An 8,817-nucleotide genomic window follows, 5' to 3' on the forward strand; every position below is an offset into this window, starting at 1 on the left:
TTACGATCATCTTAGCGCTACGATCGCTTTGTTTATTTTATTGTTTATTAGTGTGTTGTTTTAAGCCGCACTCAGCAATATTCCAGCTATATGACGGCGGTCTGTAAATAATTGAATCTGGACCAGACAATCCAGTGACTGATATCATGAGAATCGATCCACGAAATTGGGATCGATGACATGCATCAACCAAGTCAGCAAGCCTGACCACCCGATCCCGTTAGTTGCCTTTTATGACAAGCATAGTCGCCTTTTACGGCAAGCATGGGTTGCTGAAGACCTATTCTACCCCAGAATCTTCACGGGTCACAATCGCTTTGTGGAACAGGGTCCTGGCCATGGTTACAAATAGCAACAACACAGCAGGGTGGCTGTATGTGTTCATAGTGGATGTAGGAATGTAGTGTGTACAAACTTGAGAAGCACTCACAATGTTTCAGGTTCAGCTTTATGTCTGACATGTCCAACTCATGTCCAGGTCAAAGTTCGGAACAGTTTTGGTGGGTGACGTCTGTGTAGTTGTAGGGTTGTGGTACTGTTAATCATGACTGTACTTGTACTCAGTATTAAGTTGGTAGTAAAATACATTACACTGACAGGGAACCTTGGCACTTCATGTTAACAGCAGTATTCCATTATTAAGGGGAATAAGAAATGCTATTTAAACATTTAGTAAACCTTAATCAAACATACTTCTTGAAAGTCCTTACAGTATAAACATCACTAGAAAACCAGATTTTGCAAGATATTTTTATAAGATTAACAATATATCTCTAAGTATGCATACATATTTTGTATTGACTGTCGACAAGAGGTGTCCCAAAGATGTTGAGTCTACTAGGCCAGACCTGACTCTTAGTATCATTTTCAATAGTTGCTTGTTATTTCATGAACAATTATGAGTTGAGATTACTAGACCGAACAGAATGTTGCTAGGCCCGGGCTTTGTTCGAGTGGCTATAGTTACTGACTGCCTGAGTAGCATGTCACAAAGTAACGTCATATTTCTGTGTATATTGATGCCTCAGTGTAGTTGTGGAGGTGGTGCTGACTTTAGATGACAGGAGCTGACATTGAACATTTTGTAAAAAAGATTTCTGTACATTTCTTGTTGTTATACATTGTTAACCCTGAAATACTTAAATGTTGTTGTCTGCGCCGCGCCAAACAATAAAACTATTTGTGACTTCAAGGACTCCTGTTAAATGAAGATCATCTGTCAATAGATGCTCAATGTGGCTTAACACTGCACACTGTAATCTTCCAGCTATGTGACAGCAGTCTGTACATACTTGTCTGGCCCAGACAATCCAGTCATTGATATTGAGAGCAACGATCTACGCCATAGGGTACAATGACTTGCAATCAACCAAGTCAGTGCGCCTGAGCACCTGACTCATTTGATCACCTCTTACGACACACATTGGTTGCTGTGGACGTATTCTAAACAGGAATCCCCCTGGGGACATGAAGCGATGCCAAAGAGAGACAGAATCAATGTAACAGATTCAATATAAGGATATGGCTTGATACATGAATTCAGTTTTCACGTGGACAGCAACATACATAACTTATTGAAAAGTTTCTAAATTTCTTTATGAGTCATGATATTGTGTTCCAACACTCTCTCATCTCAAGTTACAACTCGGGCACTTCCATAATTTTAGTTGTATCTCAAAATATACATCATTTCTTGCTCTGACTACACTTTCTCCAGGATATCAATATCACAGAAGTTCCAGTAAGGTACAGGCAGGTAGCATAAGGGTGGAAGCATCTAGTCATCATGACTGGAGCAAGTGAATGTTGTTTTATGCCACAGCAAACCACGAGTCCAGCGTCATCACTGCGACCTGTAAATAACTGAATCTGTGTCAGGACAACAGGGGATAACAGATGCCGTGAGATACGCCAACTCGCACCTTGTCACCGCCTGATCCTCATTTTGGCCTTCTCTTTCTACCAACGTTGGGTGCTTAGGAACATTCCTGTTGTGGGATGCCCAATGGATCCTTTCCAAGCTTTGATTCTCCATGTGTGATGCCAATTCTTGTCACCAACAGATAAATCCAGTTATTAAAAATAGTCTCTTAAACTTGCACTCTGGGCAACCTCCTGTTGTATGTGTATCAGTAACTATGTTCCAAATTACCAATGTAGGAATTCTGGGGAGAAACAAATCCCGAGCACCTATTCTTGTCATGAAATACAGATTGCGTATGTAACCTGTTTAATCCTTAAACAATACTCATACATTGCTCATTGCCGTCTTTCAACGCTCCAGGTCCAAGCCTGATTATTTTAAGAGGCCATGATTTAGCTAGAATCTTGTTTGCTGCGTCATAAAATGACATTCACACGTTCATTTTGACAGAGTGGACACAAGTGTGATAAGCAGGCCAGTAAACATTCAAGTCTCCTGCCAGTCTAGCACTGCATAGCAACATGTGAGCGACATGTGAATTTAGATTCTAACTTGCACACTGCTGTGTATGTTGGTTATGATGCTGATGTTCATCATTGGTGGATTTCCATATTTGCTACAGAATATTAATAATACAGGCTCATACACTGCATCTGATAGTGCTAAAGGTTATAATATCTTGAAATCCAGTCCATACTGGAATTCCATACAGACCTTTGTGAGTTTAGGGTACAGACTGGTATATAGCTCGAATATTGCTGTGTGCGGCTTTAAACAACAAACAAAAAAACAAATTGTATTATTCAGTCTTTATTGACACTACTATGGCATTTCACAGCACATTCATTATGAATAGTTTACAGAAATAGCCAACGACTGGTGTCATGGTGACCCATGTGAACATTTTCAAACTGATAAAAGGCAGAGGATGTGAAAACAAAGGTATAAAAACAATGCCTTGACATGAGCCAAGATTAACACAAGACCTGTATTTGTGGCACAAATGTGCTGAGATATCACTGATCATGTATTCATAACAGACACTAGCACTGTTACCATGGTTACAGAATATTATGATGTTTTCTATATATGATAATAAAATACTGGTTTACACAACTAATATTCACACTACATATTCATACTAATTTATCAGTAACATGTCATAGTCGTCTCTGACTACACAACTAGCATTCACACTTCAAAATAATCTTGCCTCTGGTTCGCATATACTTTTAATGATATGTATCATGAGGAGTGGATATATTTTTTCCAGTTTCAGCAAAAAGTTACAATTGAATACATCTCCTGTGTAGAGACAACTGAACTCCACTGTACTTGTCGTGCCATAGCAAATACAACTGTCCTCGCCCACATTCACCATCAGTACTTCACAGACTTGGGTACACCACACTCCTCCAACAAACCTGTGACGTACGTGTCAGGAACGTGCAGATATCCAGCATTCTTCTTGTATACATCTATAATGGCCACATGCAGAAGTTTCAAAATGATTCATTAATTAGATCATAACTAATAAAATATGATTGCATGAACAAACTGTTTCTTACTAGACAAAGAGTGGTGAAAACTTCAACCTAATACTGCTTTGAATTCAAAAACATACCCCAAGCTCTTCCACCAAGTGAGCTATTTTAGAGACTAGTCAGTGGGTAAGTGAAGGAAGAACAGAACAATCCATTGGAACTAATGTACTCTTTTAACTACCGTATTCGACATAATAAGCACTGTGGGCACTCTCAAAATTAGAAATTGGGGGCTCTTATTAGAATATAATTTTGGTGAGAAAAAAACAAACAGTTGAAAGATTGTAAATTTCGTGGTTAATGCTGACAGCCTGAAATGATACAAAAAAAGGCTGTGCGTATTATACTCGACAGATATATTTTCCAGAATTTAACTGCCCATAATTAAGGGTGCATATAACACATGAGTGCGTACTATACACAAATAAATAAGTCTTGTGTACATTGATCAATCGGAAGGGGTGCTAATTGGGATTGTTCACTAGCCAATATATTAGCAAATATCTCCGCTTATTAGAGCGGGGCGCTTATTATGTCGAATACGGTATGACATAAAAGACCATGACCTCAGATTCCAGATTTAACAATGTCAAATATGTCTGTAAGTGAAGAAGAAAATAAACACAGTAAGGAATTTTAAGGTAGCATTGAATTGGTGTCCCTGGCATGCCGCAATAAAAGATAATTATAGTGCATCTAACAATGCCAACATAAGTTAATTATTTATTTTTGAAGTTGCAGGAGGCAGTTTATGTTCAAAATATCATATTTATAAACAAACTGTCCAAGGCGTCTTTGTACATTAGCTGTCAATGCGACTTGCAGGAACCATGTTTGATGTCATGCCAGGACAAGTACTCACCAACTTCTAGAATGTCAGTCAGGCAGTACTGCTAGGAGTTTGGTTGTGATGCAGAAGAAGAGGAAAACCTAGTACTTATTTTGAATGGCTGAATAGCAATTTAATCAAACTAACTGGACAACCATTAAATATATGCTATTTAAATAAAATGAAAAGTGATATGAATCAGTTAAAATGTATGTGAAAACAGTCAAGACAATACTAATATAAGCTTATTTCTAAATAGCAAATAAACATTTTTTTAGAAATAAACAAACTGTGCTCAATAACTGAGATAAATATAAAAAAGTGTACAAATTTATAACATAAAAATATATTTTTAAAAAAACATTCTTGGAGACCAACTGTTTAAGGTCATAATGAAAACCCATAATTAATTATACTTATTATTATCAGCATTGTAAAACAAACATTAACATATTTATAAAAAACATGCCCACATTTGATCAATCCATGAAGTTCCTAAATTATTTCTGAAACAGAATATGATTTCATTTTGACGGCCAGAAAACTGTCATTCACTGTCACAAATTTAATTATCTTTCAGCCAATAACAAACTTGTTTTTCTGCGCAGCCATGTTTTCAGTAATGTGGTTTTTTTAACATCATTTTTTTCCATGAGGAAATTTTATTTCAGAAAAATAACTCTTTTGCCTGGAATCAAAAGAAAAAATAATCAACATGATATCGTGTATTTAAACAGCTCTAAACAGTAAAGTGCACCAGTTCTCTGGTTAGTCCCATGTGCCCAGGGCTTGTCTGTCGACAACATCCTAGGTCCTAACACCAGCTGTTACATATCAAGCCACAAACACAATAACACGTCGGCAAATACAACTGTTACAACTCCACATATATCAATCTGAAACCGGAGCGAAATAAAATAAATTTGTTGTGAAGAGAAAAAGGTTTAAGGCTACTTGTTTTTATTTATTTGTTTGTTTGTTTTCTTTACAAAAAGTTTCAAAAATATGCATTTCTTTTCCTTATTTCTACACACATTTGGTCACTGGTGTAAGATTTGCTTCCCATTAAGGATTGCTCAGATTTCAATGTATTGAAAGAGTTAAAAACAACATTTTTTTTATATAAATGATTGTATTACCTAACAACCATATTTTCCTGAAAATGAATCTGCAAAGAAAAATATTACCAACAATTTCATAACATAAAAATATCATGTTTTCATCCAAACATGTTCCACACAGCCTGGAATGGACGAATAATCCTTCAGATTTCTCACCATCACCTGCAGGGAACGAACAACATTCATCACCAACAGGGAACGTAACATTTTGTTATCTTGAGTACAAGCCCAGAGAGGATGATCCTCCACTAACTACCGGTAACCAGATGCACTTTGTCAACAGCCTGTAACACAGATGCAATGTCAGTCTGCATTAACAGGCCTACAATAAACTCCATCTCTATCACTAAGTGGAAAGAATGGATCAAAACTGCAAGCTATAATTGCCTCTGTTGAATGGCCTGGACCCACCCTACTATCTAACAACATCAAGCCTTGCCCGCAATGATACTCATGCTATCCCAACAGAATAAGGTTCTGTGCGACTTTCAGCAATATCCCAGCAATATTGTTAACACTAAGAATAGACTTCACTCCTTGGACCCAGGTAACAAATCCAACAAGTCCAAGGCATGATGACCAAACACTCCAACCTTATGATACCCATCTCCCTCATCACACCAGAATAAGGCAAGGTAATGGGCTAGAAAAAATAGGAACGGATGTTCATTAGAAAACAAAAACAGTATTTTGTGAGTCTCAAAATCACAGCACCTGCAGCAACTAATAAATACAAAACACACCAATCCTACCTTGTTGAGACTGAATCAGTATAATAAGAATTTCTTTATATTGATTTTTTTTCTGAATTTAAGTATGTGAATAGTGTGTTAAGGAAATGTTGGAGAAATCAAAACAAAACCCTTTACATAGTCATAAGAAATATCTACTAAAATCAGTGTCCATTGTATGACCCACCCAGCCCACCGAGGCAGTATCACAAACTTCCCCCAATTTGCCTACTGGCCTGGGTGCTGATTATTGTATTTGAGTTTCATAGATGGTTGGAGGTAGTGAATTACTGGTTGGAAAGTTGTCTGAAAATCCGAACAAGGATCAAGCTGTTTCACGTTCACTTATAACACACACATATAACAAACATATACACAGAACAAACACATACACAGAACAAACACATACATGGAACAAACACATACACACCAAGACGGACATTATTCAGCAATACATTGTATGCCATAAAACTATTATGCTTAAACATGTTAAAATAACCTCATACGTACAATGTCATGAAGAGGCTATCATTAAAACTGCTTGTCACCCTCTACTGACAATCTTAGACATTTCTACTGGCAATACATCATCCAAAGTCTCCCACAAAATATTGTGTTGCTATATACATGAATGAAAGTCCAGCAAAAAGTGAGAGTCTTATGCTGTCTTCATTAGAAATGTGTTGCCTGAGGGTTCCAGACTTGATATCTGCACAGTGCTGGAACAATAACTCCCACTAATAACGGACACATACAACCATCACCCACCACTAGCAGTGTAAGTGATTGAGAATGGTTTTACCATGCTTTTAGCAATATTCCAGCAATATCATGGTCGGGGGACATGAGAAATAGGCTTCACACATTGTACCCATGGGGGAATCGCCATCATCAGAAGGTAAGGTGAGCTTTCATTTACATAAGCGGGGAAACATAGTCTTTTTATTTGACATGCTATGTGTGCCTGGAGTATAGTTTGATATGGCATGAAGCCTTAGTATTGAGGACAATAGCAATTGTGTTTGAGTAAGACAGGTGGGACAATGGACAAAACTTAACACCAGTCCACATGTTCCTGGCTCTGGGAAACTGGACATGCTTCTTTCTCCAACACTGGCACTGCTCTCTGGAACCTGAACGTCGTTTAGTCACAGATGTCATGCAGCAAATATGGAAGGAGGCACATTTCATGCTTCGCTTTTTTAACTCTGACCACATCATTGACACACAACTCGGAATCACAAAATATTTGGCATGTACTATGTGATATCAAAAAAACACTTTAACATTAAATTGTCACATATGCAAATAATCAACACAAAATGTTTCAGAATACAGTACTTACAGTCATCCTTCAACTGTTCATGGCATACCTTGTATATATCCTTGAAAATGGAATAATTGATAAAATAGCTTCTTTTTATTGCTTTAAAAAAGTTCGATATATAAATTGGAATACAAATTACCCATTTAGTGATTTTCTTAATCAACTGCAATGTGACTCAATGTATTAAAAAAAAAAATACTTTGACATTGCTAAATAATTTCAAATGAATACAATAAGAAAAGTCTTCATGTAAAAATGATTACAAAAATAATTCAAATACATGTATCAAATGATATTATATTTTCGAGAAATTTGATATAGCAAATGTAAGAATAAGATTGCAATCTAAACTTTAAAACTTGGCAAAAAATACCTATTTCCGCACAATACTTGTAACGAAATAAATGAACTACGCAGCCTACCATGTGATATAATATATAATACTTAACTGAAACAATTCACCTATGTGATATACTCAAAGAGGAATTTTCATGAAGCTTCTGCTAATGCAGTGTAATAGCATGTTCAAGGCCTGTTTCAAACAAAGCTTATATGAACGTCTACATTGATATTGTATATAGGCACAAGATCTGTAACGTATCACAAGTGGTTATACCAGGGTACATGATGTAACAATGCTAAAATCTGCAAGGTAGTTGGTTAAATGATAACATTAGAAATATATATTGATCTGCTAATGATGTATATCATATAAACATGGCAAAATATGTGCAGCCGTATCAACATTTACAACAATATCTCCAAACAACCTGAACTATCCAGGTAAACTTGTCTTGTATCTCCCTCTTACACAGTCAAGTCAAAACTGTCTCATGTAAACTATTAACAGAACCTCACACTCAGGGGTATAGTAGCTGATGACACTATTGGTGCGTAGCAATTACCAAGGCCTGATGGCAACAGTTAATGACAACAGCAGGGATTTATTTATCTAGGATTCAAAACTTTGTACCTTTGGAAAATTGGAATTTTTCAAAACTGGAATTTGTTTTAAGGTTCTTATTTTACAAAATAAGAGGTATCTCAACATTGCATTCAATACAATGACATAAAATTAAAAAATAAAACTTCTTCCTCTTCATCAGTTATTTGAGAATTGACTTCAAAATGTTTTGCATTTATACAGGTGTAAACATAACAACCTGTGAGCACACTGTGTAAATCTGTGTGGTAATAATGCACCACAAGCCCCACCCATTCTATAATCAGCCAATCAGGAAACAGTATTCCTTTAGAAGGAAGGGCTTATTTGGGGGGGTTTATGGAAACAAAAGCAAAAGCAATCAAATGCCCCATAATCTTCTGTGATTTATATATAAG

The sequence above is a fragment of the Haliotis rufescens genome, unplaced genomic scaffold, assembly GCF_023055435.1.
Source record: "Haliotis rufescens isolate VD_foot unplaced genomic scaffold, xgHalRufe1.0.p SCAF_5, whole genome shotgun sequence".
NCBI classification, from domain to species: Eukaryota; Metazoa; Mollusca; class Gastropoda; order Lepetellida; family Haliotidae; genus Haliotis; species Haliotis rufescens.